The sequence below is a fragment of the Zonotrichia albicollis genome, chromosome 3 (assembly GCF_047830755.1).
Source record: "Zonotrichia albicollis isolate bZonAlb1 chromosome 3, bZonAlb1.hap1, whole genome shotgun sequence".
In the NCBI taxonomy this organism is placed as follows: Eukaryota; Metazoa; Chordata; class Aves; order Passeriformes; family Passerellidae; genus Zonotrichia; species Zonotrichia albicollis.
The window spans coordinates 29,521,196-29,537,286 of NC_133821.1; positions in this window are offsets into that span (position 1 = coordinate 29,521,196).

Below are 16,091 nucleotides of genomic sequence, written 5' to 3' on the forward strand. Positions count from 1 at the left end.
GGCATCAGCATTGTGCTCTTGTGTGAAGTGCGCTAAAATAGGCACGGTTTTGGAAAATTGATTCCTTCATAACTCATTTTCCATTTCTCCCCTGAGTTCTTGTTTCTGAGAATATTGCCCAGGTCCTGTGAGTGGCTCCCTGAGATCCATCTTGCAAAGCAAGGCTGACATTGTGAGCAAGTGCTGCTTGTTGTTGGGAATTTACTTTCTCTTTACAAATGGTGACCCAGCCATGTGTGAGATCTGCTATAAAGCTCTGTTAAAGCTAAAACTGTTCAATTAGTCCATCTTGAAAGCTGTCCTGACTTTAGGGTTGGACTTCCAGAGCCAAGAGATTGTTTAACTTTCCACACTAAGCAGCTCATATGCTTTATTCTTCTTGATCACACTGGGGATAACAGAGTCCCCCTTCTTGTCTTGGCAGATGTTTTTCTGAGGCTTCCTATGGCTTTATCTTTCACAGATGTACCAGCATCCTTTGGAAGAAGACAGATGAAAGGTCCCTACCCTACCCTCTTGACAGATACAGACTTGGAGTGTTTTGAGCTGAAGCAAACGTGTGGGAATTGCATTGGTGTCTTACAGTCACAAGCTCTGCCAAGGACTCCTTGCAGGGAGGTGTGTTCAAAAGCATAGGCAGGAGCTGACAAGGCTGAAGAGCCACAAGGGGTGTGGGAAAAGGCAGATAGGAGGTGTTTTGGCCTCCAGTCCTGCTTAGCCCTGGTGAAGCTGACTCCTGGCATGTGTGTACCAGCAGCAGGAAGGTCTCTGGGGACTGAAGATGCTGATTCAGCAAGGAGGACAAAAAAGCCTCTGGGAACTGAAGATGCTGATTCAGTAGTGAGAACTGAAATAAAGCCTGCTCTGTCTCGACTGAGCTAAGGAGGAAATCAAAGAGAGATAATTAGTAGTTGAGGGCTGGCTCCTTAGCAGGTATCTGCTTTCCTGTGGCCTGTTTCTCTGCTGTTCCTGTAGGTACCACAGAGGTGTTACTGATAAGCAGGTTTCAAATGGTTTGGGCCAGGCTGAGATCAGTAGCTGATAATCAGAGCCATTTGTTTTCCCAGTGAGTATACAGGTGCTGGAAACAGAGTTCAGGTCCTGTTGTGTTCCCAAGAGTGATCCTCGGTGCTCCAGCCCCCATCATCCTCCCACTGCTGTGTGCAGTATTAATCCCTCTGCTCAGTCCAGAGCTCCTTTTGCTGAGGGATTTCTGGCCTCTGCTGTCTCCACTCCTTCTCTTTGGCCCTTGTCCCAGTGGAGCATGAGCTGGAGGAGCAGGCTCCTTGCTTTAGCTCTTGCTTTAGCTGTCTTCTGCATCTTTTTCAGTCTTGTGATTCCTCAGACTGGAGGAAAGCAACTTAAAGTCAGTAATTTTTAAGGCATTGCAGCAGGGTGAATTTTTGCAATGATCTTGATGGACTTCTGGCGTGACTTGGTTATTATCAGGCATCAACTCTTCCTGGGAACCCAGAGCTCAAGATGTCTTTGCATCTTTATGGAGTCAGTATCCTGTATCCTGCAGTATGTAGAGATGCATTCCCTGGCCTTGGAAGCTGTCTGAGGTCCTGTTGAATTTGGCTGCATCCAGTCTGGCTTAAATCCTGCCCTGTGAGATGCCCATCTGTTCAGTGTCTTCTCGGCATGTGACGGGAGTTTGTCACACTGAGCCAAGAGCCTGTGACTCCTACTTCAGGGCTGGGTTCATTTCATTGGCAAGGAAAAATAACCTAAAGGTTTATTCCTGAGGATAAGAATGGCTGTGTCTTGGAGGAGAAGAGCTCAGCACAGTACAGAAATGCTTGAAAGACTTGAAAAAACCTTCATGTGAACCAGAGAGTAAGATTAAAAATGTAGCAAGCTATTTCTGTTAGATTAATCACTAAATGAGAAGTTAAATATAATTTGACTCATATGCCTTGCCTTCACACTTCTGTACCTTAGTTTCTTTGATTGTCTGTATATAAGCAGTGACATTGGAGAGCATGAATTTATCCTGAAGATTTATTTGTCATGGAGGGATGAAGGAGCTGTCTGGCACTTGTAAGCTTCATATCGAGTTGCGCTTCTGGCAGACACCAGTGGAGCATTTAAAGAAGATCATACTGTAGAGCAGCATAGTAAGTTGCTGTAAGGATGGGCAGAGGTTTGTTTGTGGTGCAGGGTCTCTGGGTAGAGGGCTGCTGGGTTGTAGAATCTCTCTCTGGTCCAGGACACATGCAGGTACAGAATGTCTACTCAGAGGCATTGGCAGCAGCTTCAATGAGAGCATGTTGGTTGTTAAAATCTGTTGGGGTGATGGAAGAGGATTCTGGTGTGAAAAACAGGTACTGGCAGGTGGCTAAGGAGCTGTTCATATTTTCAGAGATCTGAACAAGGTCTGCTGTCCTGAACCAAGCTTTGCCCTGCTAGCACCCATTTGGAAGCTCTTTAAAGGCATACAGCATTGATGCAGTGTTGTGCATCTGCCTCAGTGTTTTGCTGTGTCTTGTAACCTTTTAACGCCTGTGACCGAACTTTTGCAATTACTGATAGTAGCTTGTAGGGACTCGTTTCCAGTGTGAGGCAAACAGGTACTGAGGGGCACACTGATGGATTATTTTCCTACTCAGTTTTCAGCTGTGCCTCTTGAGTGGTGCGGGCTGTGGTGACCATCAGGATATGGTGTGGAGTCTGGCTGTTCGCCTGCTGGAGTGTTTTCTGTTGGAGAAACTCCTCTGGGCTGGGATCTGTGACAGTACCTGGGGTGGAAACTCCAGTGCCCTGGGTGAGCTGTTTCTTCCAGCTGACTTAGCTGAACTCTGATGTGTGTAGCAACAGCAACAATCTCAGGAAGTTTGAAGAGTCCGTTTCTTACCCTGAATTTTGGAGCATATTGACGATTGGATGCACAGTCACAAATATGTAACCTTTGTCAGGGAATCTAGGCAGATGAAACATTTACTGCTCCATAGGAGATGTATGAAACATAGTATGTTGGACATAAGAAAGGATTTGGTTTATTTAGAAGTCCTCTCTGCCTTGAAGTATCACCCACACTTGTAAATAACAACATGGAAGCAGGAGGCAAGATTTCATCCTTTAGACAGGTGCTGTTTCTCCCATTCTGCAGCTGGGGCAGATGAGAGGGATCTCCATGGTCAGAGTGAGGGACAGAGCCCAGGAGCTACAATCCCTCTTCCTTTACTAATGTCACAAAACCATTTCTTATGCTGATAAATGTGGTGATTAGCTACAGCTTCAGACACTTGGGGCCTTCTCCTTGCAGCTGGAGCAAATCAGGTGCTCCTTGTGTCCAGCACTTGTGTCCTATGAGCACTGAAAATGTCAGAGGAACTTTAGCTGCCACAAAGTGACACTGTTAGTGCCATTCCCCATTCACCATGCCATTCACCACAGTGGCACTTGTTAGTGCCATTCACCAAACCCCTTTCTCACTTTCTCTCTAGTGCTGTATGAGCATTAGCAAGTCATCCCCCACACCTTAGCTCCAGGGGCAGAGCAGCATGTATATGTGGCTGCTACCCTCCTATATTTAACAAAGCTGTGATTACATGCAGATATAGAAGGAGCTGATAAGCTGTTTGATTGCTCAGCAGAGAAATGGCACCAAAATAGTTGTAGTGTTGTTTCTAATTGCAATGGATGAGCAGCCTGGCTCATTAATCCTCCCTATGAGCAGCACATAGCCTGTCTGCACCAGAATAGCCCTGATCTCAGCAAACCTGCATCCAGCCCTGGCCTTCTGTTTTCGACGTATTTGGAAAAGACTGGCTTCCCAACACAGCCCCAAAGGGGCATCCGCTTGGCTGGGCTGACCATCCACGGCAGAGATGACCCAGGGCATGAGGGGTTCTGTGGTGTTTCAGGAGGCTGCCAGGGTGCAACACGTCTGTGCAACCCTGACCTTAGGCTGAGCAAGAGCGCTGCTTTGGCAGGTGCTGCAGTGCAGGCGCTCAGATAATCACAGAATGACTGAGGTTGGGAAAGTCCTCTGAGACTGAGTCTGACCATTAACTGCCCCTGGCGAGGGGTGACCCAGTGCCCTGGCATGTACCGTGGCTCGGAGGGTGGTGTGCAGGTTGCTAAATATGGTGCAGGCAGGAGATTTGCTTTGGGGACGGGCTAATAATGCCTGTTGAAAGGTGTGAGGTTTTTTTCCTCATCTTTTTTCCTTCATTTTAGTTGTGCATGTTGTATTGGCTTTGGAGGCTGCAGAGCTAGCAGCATCCTACAGCGCACTGCTGAGGTGGGATGTGTCACTGAGTGCTGATAGCTGCCTGGGACCACTTGGTCAGTGCCAGCACATCTCAAGATGGGCACCTGCAGAGCTGGGCCCTTCTCCATTCACCACCTTGCCAAGAGCGTCTTGAAAACCATCCAGCCTAACTGCCCTCCCTGCTGAGTTCCTGCGGTGGCTGGGCTGGATGTGGCTGGACAAACCACTGGGGAATTAAGTAAATAAACTCTTGGTACCTTTGCCCTGGTTTTGCTGAGGTGACTGTACATTGTACATGAGGAAGCGGAGGAACCATGGCTTGGTGCAATCTGTCAGAGTAAGGGTCACATGTGGGGAAACTCGGCAAAAGGGTTTCTGGATCAACCTAACATCCCAAGGAAGTTTGCTATAGTATTTTTGCTTCTTCAACCTCTCCTATTCTACGTTTCTGTCTGCCAGGTGCCTCCAGTAGCATTCCAGGCTACAAACCACAGAATAATGATGGTTTGCCTATTGAAATTCTCCTTTCTGTTTCAGCTGGAAATGGTGTTTCTCTTTGCTTCCTTTTTCACCCTTAAAGTGAAAAAAAACCCCAGGCTTTTAATGATTGAAGGGTGGAAAAGACATCATCACCTTGCTGAAAAGTAAGGAAGATGTTTAGAGGAAGGCACGGACAGGGAAAATTTGGCACTGAAGTGAGAGTCCCCGTCACCCAGATTTGAGGGATAGTTTCAGGTCTCTCTTAAATGGTGGGGATTTGGGAACGCCACCTCTGGCAGCTGATAGGAGGACCTCTTGAGGTGAGGTGCTGACCAGGGATAGAAATGAGTCCTAGGAGCTGGGCTGGAGCAAACCCCACTACTTTTGCTTCACTCATTTGTTCATGATATTGGCCTGGTTCAGAGAGATGGGAACAGTGACCAGAGAGGCAGGGAGTTTCTGCGTGGCCAGAAGTCACCCTTAGTCCCTGCTCTGGGCAGTGGTGACAGCTGGGCTGAGGTCAGGCACCTGAAGAAGAGAGTGGAGTAACTGTGTCCATTCAAGGTTTGAGAACCTGGTGGATCCCCACCTTCCCAGGATGGGCCTGGAGCCCGCTGGCTGAAAGCTGGTTGGGTCCAACAGGCATCCTAATGCTGGGAGATAAGTCTGGATGCCCAGCCACTGGCAGATTTTCCTATCTGAGGTCCATCTTGTCTTCCCTGCAGCCCTTTTGCCATAAAGGTTAAATTCTTTTTCCTCACGGAAGGGACTTGTCACTTTGCCCTGCTCACTCTGTCTCACTGTAGCTTCCTTGCACTTATCATGAGAAGGCTCAGGTGTCTGTTCCTCGTAGTTTGACTGAACCTGAGCTATTGAGGTTAAAATTTTCCATGCTGGGTAGGTGCCAAGGCTAAGCACCCCTTTATGAACATCTGAAACTGATTTAATCTATTTCCATTGTATTCTTAGGTATTTCTCTTTTAACTTGAACTGATAAGAGTGCTTGGAATAAGATGTTTGGATTTTATTCATGAGGAAGATTAAAATAATTTAAATTTCATTAGGAAAATTATTAATTTCATTAACAGCAAGACATTACATAGAATGCATAATTCTCTTAAGAGTTTTCTTTAGAAGACAATTGGAAAGAACCTTTTGATAAGGTCAGAACATGTCACTTTAACATTTTTAATAATGGAACTGTTCAATTGCTCACCCCCTAAAAGGGTTTCATCTTCTAAATGCACGTCTAAAATGAAATCAAGTTGTTGGTCAAAAGAAGTGACCAACAAGTTTTGGCTTTCCTCAAAACTTTTTGGTCATCTGGGAAGAAACAGTTTTTTAAATGGCTTGGTGTAGGTGGTTTTTGAAACTACGGTGTTTCTTCCAATAAGGTATGCTTACATTTCCCAAGGGATCATAATCCCAAATAGTAAATGTAAGAGAGAGGGGAGCTTTGTCTGCCTGCCGTGGTTGTTTCACAGTCTTTGACGTCCCCTGAGGGTGTGGAGGTGCCTGGCCAGGGGCTGGTGTGGGTCACCAGCAGGAGCACTGGTGCCATGAGTGTGACCCAGGTCTGTAAAGGTTGTCAGAGGGGTGTGCTGACATCTTGAAATATGGTTGCTGCTCTTCCAGAGGAATCCAAGGTTTCACCTGTGTGAAGTGTCCAGCCTGGCCATGGTGAGAGGGAAAACACAGAGAGGGGCTCTGGTGTTGAATTGTCTTCAGTCAATTCATCCCACAGCATGGACTCTGCAGTTGTGCTGCTGCTAAATCAGATTTCATGGGGCTATGGGTGGGAAAGAAAGATGGGAAAATGTCTGTGTCAGTGGTGGACAGCACTTGCAAGGCTTCTGTGCCTTGCCTGGAGGATGATGGCAATGTATTTGTTCTACCAAGACTGTCTGGCAGCAAAAAGGGTACAAATAGACTCATATCTCTGAATTGGGTCTTAACATGAAGGTGAAATTCTCTTTATAGAAAACCATGATGTATTCTCATGTTCATAAGAGATCTTAAAAAATATTGACTTACAGAGACTCCACAGAGTTTCAGGCTTTCCCAAACAAAACTTCAGTCTCTTCAGCCTGCCAGACTTTGAGGGAAGTGAAGCTTCCCTTCTAGATGATGGTTTCTAAAAACAAAGTTTATGCAGGTATTTATTTTCTTTCTTCCTAATGCTTGTCTGATCCCCTCTGGGGGAGCACTCAGACTAGAAGCACTCAGCTGTGCTTACTGGGAAAATCCGTCACTTGATACCCGGAAAGTGTAAGAGAAGGACTTACGGGAGTTTTGTGTTTGCAGTCTCGACAAGTGAACTTCTCATTTGCAGTTGAGCTGAGACTGAGTTTGAGCTCGACATTCCCTGCTGGATATCCCTGTGAGGATGTGGCCCAGCTGGAGGCCATGGAAACTGTCAACTCCAAGCCAATATCGAAAGCAAACCACAGAGCTAGTGATGCTGCTGTGGTTATAGCAATGCTGTGCCCACACTCTGAGGGATGTGAACTCCTGAAACAACTCCTGACTCAGGGCTGGCCGCCAGCCAGGGCAGCAGTGACAGCTGGGACTGATTTCATGATCTGGGAATGTCACCTTACACCTGTGCCAGTGGAGGTTTTCTTGTTTCTGCTTCTCTTTCTGGACAAGCAGGCAGGCATTTATGTGGTAAAGCATGGTCTTAATTCTCACTCTCAGCATTTCATCTCTACTATGAGGGAAGGGAAATACATCTCAGGGCTCAGTTCTGCTTGCAGAAAGTGTGGGTGCAAGAAGGCAGGTAGGAAGACCTTCAAGAGAACCTGTAGCCTTAGGAGCAAATAATGGAACACAGAACAGGTTGGGTTGGAAGGGATGTTAAAGATCATCTGTTTCCACTCCTGCCTTGGTGCAGCTCTCTGGATTCACCCTGAAAATGCCCAATGTGCTGCATGAGGTGTTGGGATGGGAATGCTTTTTATTAGATCATGAACATTCAGAGATGAAGGAAAGGGGTTTAAGTATTCACCGGGGGTGTTGGTGATGAATTAAAGGAGGCTTGATAACCTAGTCAGGAAGGGAAGAAAGCAACACGTGGAAGTTGTTTTCTCTGTGGTAAAGGAGAACAAGCAGTAAAAACTAGTAGAAAGACCCACAACACACTGTGAGAAAATCAGCCCAAAATGTGCTGGAAAGAGAAAAATCGTTCATAATAATCATAAGACCATTATCCTGTGAAAACCTGCCATCTACGGTTGAGTTAGAAGCAAGCTAATTATGGTTCAAAGGGATTTTAACGTTTTCAGAGATATATATTATATAGTTGGTAATTTACCTTTTATTTCTTATAAAAGCATCTACCCCTTTTCTGCAGGGCAGGTGTCAAAGACATTGGTTTCATTTCCTGCAGATAATTCCACTGATGAGGTAAAAAGTATTATTTTAAATAACTTTTCAGCAACTTTTCTTTATTAAAATTTCAGAATTTTATGTCTTGTATGCACAGTTTTGGTTTTCATGGACGATACTAAGGTTGGTTCCTCTGAATTATTTTGTAGAGATTTGTGGCATTTTTTGGAAGTTGCTAGCAAAATTTTTATGGACCTGTCATCACAGCTTTTAAGCAACCTAATTTACTCAAAAGAATCCTTGCAATTAGCAGTTTGAGTAAATTTTTAACATTTTTTGAAATGTTTGATTTTTGTTTTTACTGCTTTGGGGCGAAGGTCCCCAAAGTTTCTAAGCTTCTGCAAAGTGAAACCCTCTCAAATGTCTGATCTCAAAAGCCTTGCAGGTGCTGCCTGAACCTGAAGCTCTCAAGGACCTGTAAGTTTTTATTCACTTTCCACACACCTGGTTCCTCTTGCTCTTCTCCCCAGGTTCTGTGTTCTATAAATGGAAATTCTGAAATAAGGATCTTTCCCCTTTCCCCTTTTCCCCCCTATTATGTTTTGACCACTTGCTTATCCTGTTCCAGGCAGGATGCAATATTTCTCAGAAAAGGTGGCCCTTTCTTCTTCCTTATCAGCCCCACTACAACCCAGAAAATAAATCAGTGAAAGTTCAAATTCCAATCTAGTTATCAAAATCACAGAGTTTGAGTTATTACAAAATACATTTGCCTCTCTGTACCCACGCCTTCAAAATTACTCACTAATGTTGGCAGTTGGAGCAAAAATCTGTTTGTCTATTTGAAAGTGGCTACTAATAAATCCAGATTTTAAGCCTTGCCATGTTTAGCATCAGCTTTTTATCATTTTCCTGTAGTCTCTGACTTCATGGCTGGTGGTGAGCATCAGTCATGCTCATAATCTGACCCACCTCAATCCACTGGCAATGTATTTTTCCCACTACTGGAAGTTCATCCTGTTTATTATGCACTTGCTCAGCTTTCTTCCTTCATCATCTTCTCCTTACCTGACACTGAGGTTGAATGCCACAGAAATAATCCTCCACAAGCACTTAGCCAGGCTGTTTTCTGTCCTCCTAGCTGGCTGATTGACTAACTTTATTTCTATTATTTAATTTTATTCAGTCAGCCTTTAAAGGATTTCTTTCTGAACGCAAATAAAGAGATAATTATTTAATGTAATTATTTTATTAACATACTTTACAGCATTTTTTACCTTAATTGTGTTGAGGCTTTTATATACTTAATGCATTACAGTCTTGATGGCAACACTGGATTTTGAAATTCCAATGAACAACTTAAATTAACTTTTAATCAGAAAGAAATAAAACTTATGCCTGACTTCTAAGCTACTCTGACCTGACAAATTCATTTGTGAAGCATCTTTATTCTGTGGTCTCCTTCCTCCCTAGTGGACAGCATAGTCTTAAATTTGTCCTTATGGAACCAATCTGGTGTTGAGTTTGAGTGTTAACTCTGGGTCTCCTGTTGACTGTGTGGCCTGGCAGAAGGGTGACAGGGTAAGTCCCTCTGTATTGTCAGGTCACTTCTCAGATCCAGTCCAGCCAGGTACTTTCCCAAAAGCTGAGAGATACCTGTGGCATATGAAAAATGTGCCAGCAGTGAATGGATTTAATCATCACTAAATCCCAGATGGGGGCTGGAACTTGCAGTCCTCTATTCAAATATGCTTTTTTTTTTTCCTTCTTCTTCTTCTTTTTTTTTTTTTTTTTGTTTTATTTGTAAGGAATTTGATGATTGACAGCTCAGTCTTCACATTTTCAGTTTAAAAGCATTGCTGTTCCTGGTCTGTGTGCATGGGCAGGGAAACTGAGCTGCTGCCAGCCTGAAGGAAGTTCCTTAGCAGTAACACTCTTGCAGTGATCACTTGCAGTCTATGAGTATTCCATAAAAATAACAAACAAATCTGCTGCCAGAATCTATAGAAGCCTTTTCATAAATCCTGAAGCAAACTGGGGCCATAGTAATTGCTGCCAGGCAGGACTGAATAGTGTTTCTTTGTAGCATAAAATCTGGGGTGAAAAAAGTTGAATTAAATACCTCAAAAGAAGCAAATTTAAGACATTTAAAGAATAAGTAGCTTTCTGGATAATAAGCAGGACCATGATTCTCTCTGCACATCTGTCCCTTGTTGATAATGAAGGGGGGACTTGGTTACGAGGACATAGGTTATGGCTGAGATTGCTCAAGAAATAGCATTTTCTAACTGATTGGAAAGAGTGGAAGTGGGCAGTTGGGAATGAAAGTTTCCACCAGAGAAAATGATGGGTTGATGGAATTGTTATGCAGAGCTTAAACGGTGACTTGGAAACAGCCTTGGGTCTAGGACGTCTGTACCTTGCCCGAAAATGTCTGCACCAGATACTGTGAGAAATGTTCTAGTTCATCCTAACATAATGGTGAGTTTTCCCAAGAGATCCTGACATTCCTGATGGCTTCCCTCGCAAAGGGGGGTGTGCAGTGAGGATGAGACACTGTTTTATGCACATATGAGGTGCCAATGGCAAGTTACTGAAGTCTGTGTCACCATGTCCTCAGCTTGCTGTCCCCTGCCAAGTTTGCAGACACTCCTTTCTTGAACCCCAGTGACAAAGAATGGTGAGATGTGGCTCCTGTGTGCCTCTGCTCCCAGGGGTCTGTGTGCCCCAGGCCAACAGACTGGGAGACCCAAAGGCAGACCAGAATCCAGCCTTTCATTAGAAGTGTGATATGAACTTGGAGTAAAACTGAAATTAAATGTGGATTAAAATGCTGGATGTCACTTAAAACTAAATAGTCATCGACTGGTGTGAGGTACAGTCTCCTCACAAGGCCCTGTCTTATCTAATTAGATGTAATAGGATCAAAATATAACAATATCATTAAATTACAATAATTGCAGGAAAGTGTGAACCATAGCACAGCTAAAGTTCATGAAACTTGGTGTCAGTGTTCATGCATTCATTGTGGCTAAAGCAGCAGCTGTGGTGAAACATTCCTGACAGAGAGGAGTGGGTGACTTACTGGAGCTGGGTTTGGGGGTTTGATCATACACCAAAACACAAGAGGATGTCCAAAGTGACTTTTTCCTCTTCTTCTTGCTCTTTTTCTGGCTGTGGCTGGGCAGAGCTGGCAGCATTTGTCACCATCCTTCAGGTTCTCATGATTCCAAGTCCACATCTTCCCCTGCTTAGTGGAGAGCAAACTGGTAAATATGCAGGGCGAACTCCCCTGAACTTACACTGGGTTTTTCTGGAGGGTTACAACAGGATATCACCAGAGAGTGAGGAGTTCTCACCTTCCTCTTCCCCTTTCCTTGGAGGGAGGAGGTTCTGCTGTTTCCAGCTGGAATGCTGTGGGTGTTGTGTGTGAAAGTGCTGCTGTGAACAGGACATGTACAGGCATTTCCCACCCTGCATGGGTGAGGCAGATGCTGGTTAGAGGGAGCTCTGTGTGGAAGTCACTAAAACAAAATTTGGTTGGTGACTGCTCCCTGCTGAAGAGGCAGGGAGACCATTTGACCAAACAACAAGTGATGGAGCAGAAAGGTCAGGACATTTTCAGGACATTTTCTTTTAATTTCCACAATTGGTAAGTGTCCAGCTTGATACCGAGGTTTCCAAAGGTGAGAACATTTGGAAACTTTTTGGTGAATATTTCTGTTTTGGCTTGCTTGGTGGATATATTTGCTCAGTTCCTTCCTGCTGTCTGTGGTCCTAAAGTCTTGTAGGGCCTAAGGAGGAATGAGACAGATTTGTGGGTGCTGGGACTTTTTCATGACATGGTGGTGTGCTTGTGGAGCAATAACTTTGGACAGAGCAGATGTCAGCATTTGGCCTTGACAATTACATGCCTGTGTGTGAGAAATGCAGCATTCCTAGGGAAAGAGTAGTGAGAGAACCAGGAGTTGTTAAGGAGAACCACAAAGCCAGCAACCAGCACGATGAGGTCATTGTGTCTGAGGGTAATGTGGCTCCTGGGAAATGTTTTAGCAACTGATTTCTTTTCTGCTCATGCAGAGACAGTTTTTGGGTCCTGCTAGTGGTTGATAAAAACACATCCATTGCTTCATGAAGCTGAAGATTACCAAGTCCCTGAGTGGGATTCTGTTGGTCTGGTGTGTGTTGGGGTATGTGGGGCTTGGTCCATGTGTGCTGCTGCTGATCAAGAAACCCTACATTTCATGCACTCAGGCTGCCTTACTTCCTCAAAGACACTCTGAATTTGTCCGCTCTTCTTCAGAAGGACGCTCTCACAGCGGGTAAGGCGGCAGCCCTGAGAACTGGTGCCTGAATTACTCAATGCCTCTGAAGTGTGTTGTTTGAAGAGGGAAGGATAGAAAAGCAGAGGAGATAATGACTCTGCTGTCTTGGCAAGAGCTGGGAAGGCACAGGGATGCAGAGGAAGATTGACTTGTCTCTAGGATACATTAAGACACTACATTCTGATCTGTAAAATGTTTGAGCTTCAACAATACAGAAATTAGAGGGATGGTGTCTCTAAGAGCAGCCACTGGCATGCTTTCATTTCATTATGACCATTAAAATGAGGCATGTCATGAAAACTGTGCCCCTCCACCTGCCTGAGCACAGATGTCCAGTTAGACACAGTGTTATTGATGAGCAAAGGCAATAAATGCCTGCAGGGACTGTGTGTGGCTTCCTGTGTATTACTAAATACTCTGCTGTTGTCTTACAGAAAATTAATGAAATCCAAGCAGTGGGAAATCAGTGCTGTGTTGTGGCTGGCAAGCAGCAGTGTGTCGATTTTCCTCTCCTTCCCCCACCCTCTGCAAATTATGAGGTGCCTGGATTAGTGACATAAGAATGAGTAAGGCTTTTCTCAGTTTGCTTATATAAAATCTAGTCCAAGTACATTTACTGAGGGGATACAGTTTTTCCTAGTATTAAATCACAGTCTGCTCTGGCAGAGATTCCCAAGCCTTTCCAGTAGGCAAAGTTCCCTTTCCCACCTACCACCAAGAAGTGCAGGCTCAGCCGCATCTACCCCCAGCTCTCTCAATGAGTCATAGGGGAGAAACATATGTATTTTATGGATGATTACTAAATTCTGTGGAGACACAATCCTAGTATTGCTCCAGGCAGTTCTTATGAAAGAGCTGCTGCAAATAAATACAGATGCCCTTTATAATTTTTTGTCTTAATGTAGGAATTGTTCATCTGTGAGGTGTGAACAGGCCCCATCACCACCACCCAGCAAGAAAAGGTCATAGGCCTGCTCCCCAGACTTTGTTAGTCCACTAGCTGCATCTGAACAACCTCTTAAAATAGTTTAAGATTTTGAACCTCCTTAGGTCCAAACAGACAGTGTTATCTCAGATGCCAGCTGCATAAAAATCCTCATGTGTTTCATGCCAGTGAAGCTGTCAGCCAGGTCTCTGAGCCATCTGAGACCCCCTTTGGGGCAAGGCACAAAAAATCTAAAGGAAGGTTTTCCTCTGACACAGAGAAATCCTATTGCTTGTGGTCATCTAGATGAAAAGGAAATTGCTAAGAAAAGGGACTGGATTTTAGGGATAAACATAACAGCACCCTAGAGAAACAGATTGCTGGAGATGTGGGGGGGGTGGGACTGTAGGAGTGGCTTGGCCATGTGCTATATGTCCTGCAACATGGAAAAAGGCACTGCTGTTTGGGTATGTGTATGGCAGTGCCCTGTGTCCCCTTGCAGAGCCTGGCAGAGCAGCAGGGAGGGCTTGGGGTGCTGCCTCCATCCCCCAGCAAGGGAGATTCCACAAGGGGTACATCTGCCCACCAAGCAAGAAAAGAGAGATATTAATTAACCCAGCAGCTAATTTGATTGGGATATGAAAGCCCCTTGACTGATCCTGCCTCAAGCACAGCTCTCCTCCCTGGCCCGGGAGAGGGGGAAGGACAGGAGCTGTGGTGCTGCAGGGGGAGGACATAGGTAAGAGCCAGCACTTGAGCCTAACTGAACCTGCCAGGAGATGTCACACCAATGTGCAGGGACACATCCAAGGGAACATTTATCTGGCAGCTTTGGATTTGACTTGTGGAGGCGCCTCTGAATGCCAGGTTCAGGTAGTTCAGCACACAGCAATTCCCACTCGTTCTGGAGAGGAGCTGGAGGATGTGCATGTGTGTGTCCCTGGCACCACAGCATTCCCTGCCTGTTTACAAACTGTGATTTTGTGTACACTAATGCTTGGCAGCTACATAAAAAGGCTTGCTGTTGGTGCTTGAGCAGCAGTGGGCTCCAGCTCTCATGACTGTGCCTGCTGTGCTCGCAGAAATAGAAGGCATTTTTTAAGTCCTTCTGACTTTGACCACTGCACTGTGAGCCAATCTTTTATATTAAAAATAACACTTCCTTACAGAGCCTCTTTTGGAGTGCCTGTGTATCTCCGCTTTCCTTCCCTCTTCTGTGCTTAAATAAAGACTGATTAATTACTCAGGCTTTTCTCTGCATAAATGATGAGGATCTCTGGCAAGCAATACGATACTGCTATCTTCATGCTGTCCATTGAAATCTAGGGAAATCAAGCTACTTGCTAGTCACTGTCAGTGGTGCAAGACAGTGCTGTAGGTTTTGAGCAGGGAAAATCGTGCATAAAATATTAGATAAGGGCTTTATTTGAATGAATCTGATTTCCAGAAGAATGGGTTAATCGTGTGTTTTCTTCACCTAAAACTAAAAATGGACCAAACTTTAGTCCTCTTTGCGCCTGTGACCTGTATAAGGCCAGCACAGAGTTAAACCTAACCAAAGCAATATGGAAATTTTCAACTAAAAATTTGAATTTTTCATTTTTATTTTACAAGGACTCTGAACTGTTTCATTTTTGTTTTTGACTGGGGAGGGTCCCTTTTTCTTGGTTCATTTTGCTTGGTTGGGGGGTTTTTGACCTCCATATCAACTGGAATTTGTTGGAAGCTTTTGGAGCTCATTTCTGCAGAAAGATCTGCTTAGGAAGATAAAGAGAAAGGATTGTTTAACATATCAGTAGTAAATTAGATCCTCTTATCTGTGTTACTTATCTTAGAAGAGCCCATTTTGGTGTCGGGAAGCATGTGCTATGTTCTCATTTTGTACTGTCATAGTAGCCAGCTTTGCTAACCATTTTGTCTCCTCCTGCCTCTTCTTTCTCACTTGTAAATTGAGGCCGATGATGCTTTCCTCCTTCATAACATGCTTTAAAACCCATAGAAAGAGATTGCTGGTGGATGATCAAAGGGGAGCCTGATGGCACTGCTCAGTACATCAAAAATGGGGTTTATTACATCAGTTCTACTACTGGAAAGATTGAATTTACATTTACAGTGGTATGAGTCTGACTGAGAGCTCTCTGACGTCAATGCAGTGCTTTGCATTGGTTTCAAAGGACATTAAATTAAGCTTTATATAAAAATGCATGCTTCATCCTTTTTGCTGACTGCTGTATTTTCCATTTGTAAAATGGGACTTAATTCACTTGAACTATCAGAGGATATACAAGGCATATTTTGCAGCCTGAACAGGGCAGACTCCACAAAAATTTGGAGCAGAGTTCTCTTTGTGGTGATCTTAGAAAATCATATAGCTGTTTCTTGTCTCTGAAAATAGCAGAAGCACTATAAAATGGGGATTGGAATCCTGATCTTCTCCCTCTTCAGACTACAGAAATGTCTGCTGGGTCTATCCTGGCAAATCCCTCCCAGTGATTGAATTATAGGAATTCAACCTGCTAAAAGAAGACACAACATATGTGGGAACAGAAAATAGATAGAGACAGTTCATTAAGAAAAAAACAACATAATGTGTGCTCTTGAATTAATAGTGCAAGAAGAGATCAGCGATTACTTACGCACTGTCCCTTCCCCTTTGCTTGCAGTGTCCAAGGAGACTTTTGTGCCGTAGGCTGAGTGTGTACATGAAATCTCTGCCCTTGCCATTCACACTGCCCATACCTGACCCATGGTAGCAGTGAGTTGTGCATATAAGTGAACACATCCTTGTTAAACTGGCAGCCCTTAAAGACACTGC